General features: G+C 44.2%; 4 non-coding genes across 4 annotated transcripts; all 4 read right to left on the bottom strand.

The window, feature by feature from the left end:
• Positions 1 to 2,165: 2,165 nt before the first annotated feature.
• Positions 2,166 to 2,270, bottom strand: LOC138570708 (U6 spliceosomal RNA). The gene has a single exon (XR_011303743.1). It is a non-coding gene; the product is annotated as a U6 spliceosomal RNA (small nuclear RNA).
• Positions 2,271 to 4,720: 2,450 nt separating this feature from the next.
• Positions 4,721 to 4,825, bottom strand: LOC138570709 (U6 spliceosomal RNA). Its single transcript, XR_011303744.1, has one exon. It is a non-coding gene; the product is annotated as a U6 spliceosomal RNA (small nuclear RNA).
• Positions 4,826 to 10,319: 5,494 nt separating this feature from the next.
• On the bottom strand, positions 10,320 to 10,424 carry LOC138570710 (U6 spliceosomal RNA). The gene has a single exon (XR_011303745.1). It is a non-coding gene; the product is annotated as a U6 spliceosomal RNA (small nuclear RNA).
• Positions 10,425 to 12,876: 2,452 nt separating this feature from the next.
• Positions 12,877 to 12,981, bottom strand: LOC138570711 (U6 spliceosomal RNA). The gene has a single exon (XR_011303746.1). It is a non-coding gene; the product is annotated as a U6 spliceosomal RNA (small nuclear RNA).
• Positions 12,982 to 13,377: the final 396 nt, after the last annotated feature.

Below are 13,377 nucleotides of genomic sequence, written 5' to 3' on the forward strand. Positions count from 1 at the left end.
CGAAGGCTGGGTGATGCAAGCGTGAGAGCATCACGGCAGACCCATAGACACGAGAAACACTCTATTCCTCTGAGTGCATGTGGGCCCATGGCTGGATCAAGGACAAGGCAAGAACAGGAGCTGGCTTAAGCTGTCAGCACCCAGGCTGCCCCATTGCGTGCTGCAAGCAACAGATGTTGGACCATCCCTTAAGAGATTCTGAGGCTGATTTCAATGTTAACTCTGCTGCTGATTTAAGGATTGCTTAACCTTCGACCCAAGTCTAGTTTGCTTGGCTAAGCCCTGAAAATCTTTTACAGCTTGTATTGGTGGGAGATGATGTGAATTTATAAAGAGCAACGGGATATGAGGCTTGTGTGCCACAAAATGCAGGTCTATGATCTTTTATATGAAAGCCACTTTGGAAAATCCTATTGAGAGCAAAAGGATTACACAAAAGGAAAGGGGGTCAGTGGGTGAAGAGATACAATTAACTGACTCACAGTCAGATGTGCTAAGTCCAAATCCTACCCGTTTCGACATTTTGTCCAGGTTTTTCGTTTCATTTCTTAACAGATCCATTCCTATGTACCTCTGTGCTTTTAACAGAGTTTTCATTGTAAGGGAGGGATATACAGTATGCCTTAAACATTCCTGGGCAGGGAAGACTCTCTGTAAAAGCAAGAGTAGCGTACAGCTTCATAAATAATCAGCAGGACCCTCTAGACCTTCCCCAAAAAACATGAAATGATTTCTCTGCATGTATGTGCGTTGAGCAGCGCAAGTCGTTTGGTTAATGCCAGTGGTTAAATGTCACTTTCCCACAGCGCAGAATAAAATCACTTGTACAGGTCCCTTCTGCAAAAGCATTACCGCTGTAGAAAGCAGTGAAAAGGTGAGGCAGTGTGCAGTCACCCCGACCCTTCACGGCCCTGATCGGCCACGATCGGCCAAGGACCTCTCTATGAGAGCTGAGGGTGGAATTTTTCTGGACCTCGGTAACTTAGGGAGACATGGCTAAAGGGTTCCTCAATCAACGGCCCAGCCTTTGCTTTGTGGCCTGTCCGAATATTTCTGTTCTCCAAATTATGTGCCGCTGCTCGGGTGTCATTTGGTGGGATGGAATGACCTCCCAGGAATGATCCTGGCAGATGATTTGCATAGGCACACCCCTTCTCCCTCTCTCTTAGCCCTGCTTTCTGCACAGTAGCAAGTATCTGGGGAAAATATAGTGGTCGAGGTGGGGTAGCAGTAACTAGCAACTCTGAGAAAGTAAATCTGGGGAGCTTGGCGACTTGTGGGGAACAACTGCAGAGCTCAGGTACTTTGTGGCACACGGAGGAGGTCTGTGGGATTTCAGTAAATTAGAGACATGCAACCTGGTCGGGAGTGCTTCAGGTCACCTTTGTTGCATGTTCCAAGCAACTCAACAAAGCATCAACAGGCTGAGATACCAGCCACAGAGCCTCTTTCCACTTGATTAAAAGCCTAAAATCTTTTCCATGTAAAAACATAGCCCCCCCGAATACCATATTTTCTTTGTTTTTTCTCTCTCTCTCTCTCTCTCTCTCTCTCTCTCTCTCTCTCTCCCTCCCTCCTTAACCTTCCCCCTCCCGCCCGCTCTCTTTCTCCCCCCGCCCCCTCCCTCCCCCTCTCCCTCTCACAACCATTTATTTTAAGTTTTCATGCACTGTAGCACATTCTGACAACGGTATTTCACAATGGGACTCTTTGAAAGTTACAGAAATCAAAAAAGAAACCAACCAACTAAAAGCAGCCAAAGCCAGAGTACACTGCTCAGCCCCAATTAAAGATTAAGGCCTAGAAGCAAGTAAAGCTGTAGTTCAGAACAATGTTTGCAAATAGCACCTTAAAGCAGTTTACGCTGGAGTGCACAACAAGGTGGAAACTGATAAAACGGAGTTTGGTAAAATGGGATAAAAAAACAAAAGAAGCTTGCCACTTCTAAAAGTACAAGTCAAGAAATTGAAGGAGAGGGGGCTGTTCATTCAGTCAATAGGACTCACAAGTAAAAGGCTCCTGAGGCATGAGTGTTGAATTTGGCGCAAAATGTAGTGTGTTGTCGTGTAATATGTATGAACATACAATTTCAATCTTCATTAAAAAAACATGTATTAAAAAATAAAGACTTGCAAATTAAGAAAGTTTCTGTCCTGTCATGTGCCAAAAATAGTGAATGCTTTACGAATGTGCGTGTCATCCTTTAGAGCAGGGGACAATTTAATGTTCACATTATCATTCCAATATTAGTACATGTGTTGCTGAAGCAAGTGCAAAGGGAGAGTCAATCAAACCATTGATTAGGACATCTAGTCAAAGGTTTGCCATACCAAATGTCCTTATGTCAGAGGGTAGAAAGTCCAAACACCATTTAAATATCGGGTGGTATGAAATGAAGAGGGAAACAACAATGAATAAGCATTCTTTGCTGCTGTATTGATCTGGTCCTAAAGGGTTTGGTTTAATGCCAATTATATTTGAAGATATACAGATTCATGCTCCAGGGTGCTTGCAAAATGACACCCCTCCCCATCACAATGGCTGGGTGATGCAAGCCTGAGAGCATCACAATAGACCCATAGACATGAGAAAAACTCTGTACCACTGAGTGTATGTGGGCCCATGGCTGTATCAAGGACAAGGCAACAACAGGAAGTGGCTTAAGGCATCAGTGCCAGAAGCTGTCCGATTGAGCCCTGTAAGCAATAGATGTTGGACCATCCTTGAAGAGATTCTGAGGCTGATTTCAATGTTAACTTTACTGCTGATTTAAGGATTGCTGAACCTTCGACCCACGTCTAGTTTGCTCGGATAAGGCCTGGAAATCTTTTACAGCTTGTATTGGGGGGAGATGATGTGAGTTTATCAAGAGCAACGGGATATGAGGCATGTGTGCCACAAAAAGCAGGTCTAGGATTTTTTATAAGAAAGCCGCTTTAAGAAGAGAACTTTGGACAACCCTACTGAGAGCAAAAGTATTACACAAAAGGTAAGGGGGTCAGTGGGTCAACGGATAGCACATTTGACTGTGAGTCCGTCTTTTGTAAGTCCAAATACTACCTGGTTCGACATTTTCCAGGCTTTTTGTTTCATTTCTTAACAGATCCATTCCTATGTACCTCTGTGCTTTCAACAGAGTTTTCATTGTAAGGGAGGGACATACAATATGCCTTAAACATTCCTGGGCAGGGAAGACTCTATGTAAAAGAAAGAGTAGCAGACAGTTTAATAAATCATCAGCAGGACCCTCTAGATCTTCCCCAAAAAACATAACATTATTTCTCTGCATGTATGTGCGTTGAGCAGCGCAAGTCGTTTGCTTAATGCCAGTGGTTAAATGTCACTTTCCCACAGCGCAGAATAAAATCACTTGTACAGGTCCCTTCTGCAAAAGCATTACCGCTGTAGAAAGCAGTGAAAAGGTGAGGCAGTGTGCAGTCACCCCGACCCTTCACGGCCCTGATCGGCCACGATCGGCCAAGGACCTCTCTATGAGAGCTGAGGGTGGAATTTTTCTGGACCTCGGTAACTTAGGGATACATGGCTAAAGGGTTCCTCAATCAACGGCCCAGCCTTTGCTTTGTGGCCTGTCCGAATATTTCTGTTCTCCAAATTATGTGCCGCTGCTCGGGTGTCATTTGGTGGGATGGAATGACCTCCCAGGAATGATCCTGGCAGATGATTTGCATAGGCACACCCCTTCTCCCTCTCTCTTAGCCCTGCTTTCTGCACAGTAGCAAGTATCTGGGGAAAATATAGTGGTCGAGGTGGGGTAGCAGTAACTAGCAACTCTGAGAAAGTAAATCTGGGGAGCTTGGCGACTTGTGGGGAACAACTGCAGAGCTCAGGTACTTTGTGGCACACGGAGGAGGTCTGTGGGATTGCAGTAAATTAGAGACATGCAACCTGGTCGGGAGTGCTTCAGGTCACCTTTGTTGCATGTTCCAAGCAACTCAACAAAGCATCAACAGGCTGAGATACCAGCCACAGAGCCTCTTTCCACTTGATTAAAAGCCTAAAATCTTTTCCATGTAAAAACATAGCCCCCCCGAATACCATATTTTCTTTGTTTTTTCTCTCTCTCTCTCTCTCTCTCTCTCTCTCTCTCTCTCTCTCTCTCACCCTCCCTCCTTAACCTTCCCCCCTCCCGCCCGCTCTCTTTCTCCCCCCGCCCCCTCCCTCCCCCTCTCCCTCTCACAACCATTTATTTTAAGTTTTCATGCACTGTAGCACATTCTGGCAACGGTATTTCACAATGGGACTCTTTGAAAGTTACAGAAATCAAAAAAGAAACCAACCAACTAAAAGCAGCCAAAGCCAGAGTACACTGCTCAGCCCCAATTAAAGATTAAGGCCTAGAAGCAAGTAAAGCTGTAGTTCAGAACAATGTTTGCAAATAGCACCTTAAAGCAGTTTACGCTGGAGTGCACAACAAGGTGGAAACTGATAAAACGGAGTTTGGTAAAATGGGATAAAAAAACAAAAGAAGCGTGCCACTTCTAAAAGTACAAGTCAAGAAATTGAAGGAGAGGGGGCTGTTCATTCAGTCAATAGGACTCACAAGTAAAAGGCTCCTGAGGCATGAGTGTTGAATTTGGCGCAAAATGTATTGTGTTGTCGTGTAATATGTATGAACATACAATTTCAATCTTCATTAAAAAAACATGTATTAAAAAATAAAGACTTGCAAATTAAGAAAGTTTCTGTCCTGTCATGTGCCAAAAATAGTGAATGCTTTACGAATGTGCGTGTCATCCTTTAGAGCAGGGGACAATTTAATGTTCACATTATCATTCCAATATTAGTACATGTGTTGCTGAAGCAAGTGCAAAGGGAGAGTCAATCAAACCATTGATTAGGACATCTAGTCAAAGGTTTGCCATACCAAATGTCCTTATGTCAGAGGGTAGAAAGTCCAAACACCATTTAAATATCGGGTGGTATGAAATGAAGAGGGAAACAACAATGAATAAGCATTCTTTGCTGCTGTATTGATCTGGTCCTAAAGGGTTTGGTTTAATGCCAATTATATTTGAAGATATACAGATTCATGCTCCAGGGTGCTTGCAAAATGACACCCCTCCCCATCACAATGGCTGGGTGATGCAAGCCTGAGAGCATCACAATAGACCCATAGACATGAGAAAAACTCTGTACCACTGAGTGTATGTGGGCCCATGGCTGTATCAAGGACAAGGCAACAACAGGAAGTGGCTTAAGGCATCAGTGCCAGAAGCTGTCCGATTGAGCCCTGTAAGCAATAGATGTTGGACCATCCTTGACGAGATTCTGAGGCTGATTTCAATGTTAACTTTACTGCTGATTTAAGGATTGCTGAACCTTCGACCCACGTCTAGTTTGCTCGGATAAGGCCTGGAAATCTTTTACAGCTTGTATTGGGGGGAGATGATGTGAGTTTATCAAGAGCAACGGGATATGAGGCATGTGTGCCACAAAAAGCAGGTCTAGGATTTTTTATAAGAAAGCCGCTTTAAGAAGAGAACTTTGGACAACCCTACTGAGAGCAAAAGTATTACACAAAAGGTAAGGGGGTCAGTGGGTCAACGGATAGCACATTTGACTGTGAGTCCGTCTTTTGTAAGTCCAAATACTACCTGGTTCGACATTTTCCAGGCTTTTTGTTTCATTTCTTAACAGATCCATTCCTATGTACCTCTGTGCTTTCAACAGAGTTTTCATTGTAAGGGAGGGACATACAATATGCCTTAAACATTCCTGGGCAGGGAAGACTCTATGTAAAAGAAAGAGTAGCAGACAGTTTTAATAAATCATCAGCAGGACCCTCTAGATCTTCCCCAAAAAACATAACATTATTTCTCTGCATGTATGTGTGTTGAACAGCGCAAGTAGTTTGACATTTATCCACTGACATTAACCACTTTCCCACAGCGCAGAACAAAATCACTTGTACTGGCCCCTTCTGCAAAAGCATTACCACTGTAGAAAGCAGTGAAAAGGTGAGGCAGTGTGCAGTCACCCCCGACCCTTTACTCCCCTGATCGGCCACAATCGGCCAAGGACCTCTCTATGAGAGCTGAGGGTGGAATTTTTCTGGACCTCGGTAACTTAGGGAGGCATGGCTAAAGGGATCCTCAATCAACGGCCCAACCTTTGCTTTGTGGCCTGTCCGTATATGTCTGTTCTCCAAATTACCTGCCGCTGCCCAGGTGTCAGCTGGTAAGATGGAATGACCTGCCAGGTAGGATCCTGGCAGATGATTTGCATAGGCAAACCCCCTCTCCCTCTTTATTAGCCCTGCTTACTCCACAGTAGCAAGTATCTGGGGAAAATATAGTGGTCGAGGTGGGGTAGCAGTCACTAGCAACTTTGAGAAAGTAAATCTGGGGTGCTTTGCGACTTGTGGGGAACTACAGAGCTCAGTGCCCAGAACTTTGTGGCACAGGGAGGAGGTCTGTGGGATTTCAGTAACTTGGAGACATGCAACCTGGTTGGGAGTGCTTCAGGTCTCCTTCCTTGCATGTTCCAAGCAACTCAACAAAGCATCAACAGGCTGAGATACCAGCCACAGAGCCATTTCCACTTGATTAAAAGCCTAAAATCTTTTCCATGTAAAAACATAGCCCCCCAACCCCCGAATACCATATTTTCTTTGTTTCCTCTCTCTCTGTCTCTCTCTCTCTCTCCCTTCCTCCTTCCCTCCCTCCTTCCTCCCTCCCGCCCGCTCTCTTTCTCCCCCCGCCCCCTCCCTCCCCCTCTCCCTCTCCCTCTCACAACCATTTATTTTAAGTTTTCATGCACTGTAGCATATTCTGACAATGGTATTTCACAATGGGACTCTTTGAAGGTTACAGAAATCAAAAAAGAAATCAACCAACTAAAAGCAGCCAAATCCAGAGTACACTGCTCAGCCCCAATTAAAGATAAAGGCCTAGAAGCAAATAAAGCTGTAGTTCAGAGCGATGTTTGCAAATAGCACCTTAAAGCAGTTTACGCTGGCGTGCACAACAATGGGGAAAGTGATAATACTGAATTTGGTCGAATGGGAACCGTGCCACTTCTAAAAGTACAAGTCAAGAAATTGAAGGGGACGGGGCTGTTCATTCAGTCACTAGGACTCACAAGTAAAAGGCTCCTGAGGCATTAGTGTTGAATTTGGCGCAAAATGTATTGTGTTGTTGTTTAATATGTATGAATAATATTTCTGTTCTCCAAATTGCCTGCCGCTGCCCAGGCGTCAGCCCCTATGAACATACAATTTCAATCTTCATCAAAAAAGATGAATTAAAAAATAAAGACTTGCAAATTAACAAAGTTTCTGTCCCGTCATGTGCTAAAAATAGTGAATGCTTTACAAATGTACGTGTCATCCTTCAGAGCAGGGGCCAATTCAATGTTCCCATTATCATTCCAATATTAGTACATGTGTTGCTGAGCTACATAGGAATGGATCTGTTAAGAAATTAAACAAAAAGCCTGGAAAAATGTTGAAACGGGTAGGATTTGGACTAACAATAAACTGACTCACAGTCAGATGTGCTATCCCTTGACCCACTGACCCACTTATCTTTTGTGTAATCCTTTTGCTCTCAGCAGGGCTGTCCATCCAAAGTTCCCTACTTAAAGGGGCTTTCTGATTAAAAAAAAATCCCAGAGCTGTTTTTTATGGCCCACATGCCTCATATCCCGTTGCTCTCGATAAACTCACATCATCTCCCACCAATGCAAGCTGTAAAAGATGTCAAGGGCATAGCCAAGGAAACTAGACGTGGGTCGAAGGTTGAGCAATCGTTAAATCAGCAGCAAAAATAACATTGAAATCAGCCTCAGAATCTCTTAAAGGATGGCTCAACATTGGTTGCTTTCAGGGCGCAATCGGGCAGCCTCTGGTGCTGGCGCCTTAAGGCAAGCGCAAAGGGAGAGCCAACCAAACCATTGATTAGGACCTCTGAACTTTCTGCCTGTGACATAAGGACATTTGATATGGCAAATCATTGACCAAACACCATTTATATGTTGGATGGTATGAAATTAAGAGGCAAACAGCAATACATCAGCATTCTTTTTCTGCCGTATTGATCCGGTCCTAAAGGGTTTGGTTTAATGGCAATTATATTTAAAGATAAACAGATTCATGCTGCAGGGTGCTTGCAAATTGACACACCCTCCCCATCACGAAGGCTGGGTGATGCAAGCGTGAGAGCATCACGGCAGACCCATAGACACGAGAAACACTCTATTCCTCTGAGTGCATGTGGGCCCATGGCTGGATCAAGGACAAGGCAAGAACAGGAGCTGGCTTAAGCTGTCAGCACCCAGGCTGCCCCATTGCGTGCTGCAAGCAACAGATGTTGGACCATCCCTTAAGAGATTCTGAGGCTGATTTCAATGTTAACTCTGCTGCTGATTTAAGGATTGCTTAACCTTCGACCCAAGTCTAGTTTGCTTGGCTAAGCCCTGAAAATCTTTTACAGCTTGTATTGGTGGGAGATGATGTGAATTTATAAAGAGCAACGGGATATGAGGCTTGTGTGCCACAAAATGCAGGTCTATGATCTTTTATATGAAAGCCACTTTGGAAAATCCTATTGAGAGCAAAAGGATTACACAAAAGGAAAGGGGGTCAGTGGGTGAAGAGATACAATTAACTGACTCACAGTCAGATGTGCTAAGTCCAAATCCTACCCGTTTCGACATTTTGTCCAGGTTTTTCGTTTCATTTCTTAACAGATCCATTCCTATGTACCTCTGTGCTTTTAACAGAGTTTTCATTGTAAGGGAGGGATATACAGTATGCCTTAAACATTCCTGGGCAGGGAAGACTCTCTGTAAAAGCAAGAGTAGCGTACAGCTTCATAAATAATCAGCAGGACCCTCTAGACCTTCCCCAAAAAACATGAAATGATTTCTCTGCATGTATGTGCGTTGAGCAGCGCAAGTCGTTTGGTTAATGCCAGTGGTTAAATGTCACTTTCCCACAGCGCAGAATAAAATCACTTGTACAGGTCCCTTCTGCAAAAGCATTACCGCTGTAGAAAGCAGTGAAAAGGTGAGGCAGTGTGCAGTCACCCCGACCCTTCACGGCCCTGATCGGCCACGATCGGCCAAGGACCTCTCTATGAGAGCTGAGGGTGGAATTTTTCTGGACCTCGGTAACTTAGGGAGACATGGCTAAAGGGTTCCTCAATCAACGGCCCAGCCTTTGCTTTGTGGCCTGTCCGAATATTTCTGTTCTCCAAATTATGTGCCGCTGCTCGGGTGTCATTTGGTGGGATGGAATGACCTCCCAGGAATGATCCTGGCAGATGATTTGCATAGGCACACCCCTTCTCCCTCTCTCTTAGCCCTGCTTTCTGCACAGTAGCAAGTATCTGGGGAAAATATAGTGGTCGAGGTGGGGTAGCAGTAACTAGCAACTCTGAGAAAGTAAATCTGGGGAGCTTGGCGACTTGTGGGGAACAACTGCAGAGCTCAGGTACTTTGTGGCACACGGAGGAGGTCTGTGGGATTTCAGTAAATTAGAGACATGCAACCTGGTCGGGAGTGCTTCAGGTCACCTTTGTTGCATGTTCCAAGCAACTCAACAAAGCATCAACAGGCTGAGATACCAGCCACAGAGCCTCTTTCCACTTGATTAAAAGCCTAAAATCTTTTCCATGTAAAAACATAGCCCCCCCGAATACCATATTTTCTTTGTTTTTTCTCTCTCTCTCTCTCTCTCTCTCTCTCTCTCTCTCTCTCTCCCTCCCTCCTTAACCTTCCCCCTCCCGCCCGCTCTCTTTCTCCCCCCGCCCCCTCCCTCCCCCTCTCCCTCTCACAACCATTTATTTTAAGTTTTCATGCACTGTAGCACATTCTGACAACGGTATTTCACAATGGGACTCTTTGAAAGTTACAGAAATCAAAAAAGAAACCAACCAACTAAAAGCAGCCAAAGCCAGAGTACACTGCTCAGCCCCAATTAAAGATTAAGGCCTAGAAGCAAGTAAAGCTGTAGTTCAGAACAATGTTTGCAAATAGCACCTTAAAGCAGTTTACGCTGGAGTGCACAACAAGGTGGAAACTGATAAAACGGAGTTTGGTAAAATGGGATAAAAAAACAAAAGAAGCTTGCCACTTCTAAAAGTACAAGTCAAGAAATTGAAGGAGAGGGGGCTGTTCATTCAGTCAATAGGACTCACAAGTAAAAGGCTCCTGAGGCATGAGTGTTGAATTTGGCGCAAAATGTAGTGTGTTGTCGTGTAATATGTATGAACATACAATTTCAATCTTCATTAAAAAAACATGTATTAAAAAATAAAGACTTGCAAATTAAGAAAGTTTCTGTCCTGTCATGTGCCAAAAATAGTGAATGCTTTACGAATGTGCGTGTCATCCTTTAGAGCAGGGGACAATTTAATGTTCACATTATCATTCCAATATTAGTACATGTGTTGCTGAAGCAAGTGCAAAGGGAGAGTCAATCAAACCATTGATTAGGACATCTAGTCAAAGGTTTGCCATACCAAATGTCCTTATGTCAGAGGGTAGAAAGTCCAAACACCATTTAAATATCGGGTGGTATGAAATGAAGAGGGAAACAACAATGAATAAGCATTCTTTGCTGCTGTATTGATCTGGTCCTAAAGGGTTTGGTTTAATGCCAATTATATTTGAAGATATACAGATTCATGCTCCAGGGTGCTTGCAAAATGACACCCCTCCCCATCACAATGGCTGGGTGATGCAAGCCTGAGAGCATCACAATAGACCCATAGACATGAGAAAAACTCTGTACCACTGAGTGTATGTGGGCCCATGGCTGTATCAAGGACAAGGCAACAACAGGAAGTGGCTTAAGGCATCAGTGCCAGAAGCTGTCCGATTGAGCCCTGTAAGCAATAGATGTTGGACCATCCTTGAAGAGATTCTGAGGCTGATTTCAATGTTAACTTTACTGCTGATTTAAGGATTGCTGAACCTTCGACCCACGTCTAGTTTGCTCGGATAAGGCCTGGAAATCTTTTACAGCTTGTATTGGGGGGAGATGATGTGAGTTTATCAAGAGCAACGGGATATGAGGCATGTGTGCCACAAAAAGCAGGTCTAGGATTTTTTATAAGAAAGCCGCTTTAAGAAGAGAACTTTGGACAACCCTACTGAGAGCAAAAGTATTACACAAAAGGTAAGGGGGTCAGTGGGTCAACGGATAGCACATTTGACTGTGAGTCCGTCTTTTGTAAGTCCAAATACTACCTGGTTCGACATTTTCCAGGCTTTTTGTTTCATTTCTTAACAGATCCATTCCTATGTACCTCTGTGCTTTCAACAGAGTTTTCATTGTAAGGGAGGGACATACAATATGCCTTAAACATTCCTGGGCAGGGAAGACTCTATGTAAAAGAAAGAGTAGCAGACAGTTTAATAAATCATCAGCAGGACCCTCTAGATCTTCCCCAAAAAACATAACATTATTTCTCTGCATGTATGTGCGTTGAGCAGCGCAAGTCGTTTGCTTAATGCCAGTGGTTAAATGTCACTTTCCCACAGCGCAGAATAAAATCACTTGTACAGGTCCCTTCTGCAAAAGCATTACCGCTGTAGAAAGCAGTGAAAAGGTGAGGCAGTGTGCAGTCACCCCGACCCTTCACGGCCCTGATCGGCCACGATCGGCCAAGGACCTCTCTATGAGAGCTGAGGGTGGAATTTTTCTGGACCTCGGTAACTTAGGGATACATGGCTAAAGGGTTCCTCAATCAACGGCCCAGCCTTTGCTTTGTGGCCTGTCCGAATATTTCTGTTCTCCAAATTATGTGCCGCTGCTCGGGTGTCATTTGGTGGGATGGAATGACCTCCCAGGAATGATCCTGGCAGATGATTTGCATAGGCACACCCCTTCTCCCTCTCTCTTAGCCCTGCTTTCTGCACAGTAGCAAGTATCTGGGGAAAATATAGTGGTCGAGGTGGGGTAGCAGTAACTAGCAACTCTGAGAAAGTAAATCTGGGGAGCTTGGCGACTTGTGGGGAACAACTGCAGAGCTCAGGTACTTTGTGGCACACGGAGGAGGTCTGTGGGATTGCAGTAAATTAGAGACATGCAACCTGGTCGGGAGTGCTTCAGGTCACCTTTGTTGCATGTTCCAAGCAACTCAACAAAGCATCAACAGGCTGAGATACCAGCCACAGAGCCTCTTTCCACTTGATTAAAAGCCTAAAATCTTTTCCATGTAAAAACATAGCCCCCCCGAATACCATATTTTCTTTGTTTTTTCTCTCTCTCTCTCTCTCTCTCTCTCTCTCTCTCTCTCTCTCTCTCTCACCCTCCCTCCTTAACCTTCCCCCCTCCCGCCCGCTCTCTTTCTCCCCCCGCCCCCTCCCTCCCCCTCTCCCTCTCACAACCATTTATTTTAAGTTTTCATGCACTGTAGCACATTCTGGCAACGGTATTTCACAATGGGACTCTTTGAAAGTTACAGAAATCAAAAAAGAAACCAACCAACTAAAAGCAGCCAAAGCCAGAGTACACTGCTCAGCCCCAATTAAAGATTAAGGCCTAGAAGCAAGTAAAGCTGTAGTTCAGAACAATGTTTGCAAATAGCACCTTAAAGCAGTTTACGCTGGAGTGCACAACAAGGTGGAAACTGATAAAACGGAGTTTGGTAAAATGGGATAAAAAAACAAAAGAAGCGTGCCACTTCTAAAAGTACAAGTCAAGAAATTGAAGGAGAGGGGGCTGTTCATTCAGTCAATAGGACTCACAAGTAAAAGGCTCCTGAGGCATGAGTGTTGAATTTGGCGCAAAATGTATTGTGTTGTCGTGTAATATGTATGAACATACAATTTCAATCTTCATTAAAAAAACATGTATTAAAAAATAAAGACTTGCAAATTAAGAAAGTTTCTGTCCTGTCATGTGCCAAAAATAGTGAATGCTTTACGAATGTGCGTGTCATCCTTTAGAGCAGGGGACAATTTAATGTTCACATTATCATTCCAATATTAGTACATGTGTTGCTGAAGCAAGTGCAAAGGGAGAGTCAATCAAACCATTGATTAGGACATCTAGTCAAAGGTTTGCCATACCAAATGTCCTTATGTCAGAGGGTAGAAAGTCCAAACACCATTTAAATATCGGGTGGTATGAAATGAAGAGGGAAACAACAATGAATAAGCATTCTTTGCTGCTGTATTGATCTGGTCCTAAAGGGTTTGGTTTAATGCCAATTATATTTGAAGATATACAGATTCATGCTCCAGGGTGCTTGCAAAATGACACCCCTCCCCATCACAATGGCTGGGTGATGCAAGCCTGAGAGCATCACAATAGACCCATAGACATGAGAAAAACTCTGTACCACTGAGTGTATGTGGGCCCATGGCTGTATCAAGGACAAGGCAACAACAGGAAGTGGCTTAAGG

Source organism: Ambystoma mexicanum, chromosome 2q (assembly GCF_040938575.1).
Source record: "Ambystoma mexicanum isolate Mex_15411 chromosome 2q, UKY_AmexF1_1, whole genome shotgun sequence".
In the NCBI taxonomy this organism is placed as follows: Eukaryota; Metazoa; Chordata; class Amphibia; order Caudata; family Ambystomatidae; genus Ambystoma; species Ambystoma mexicanum.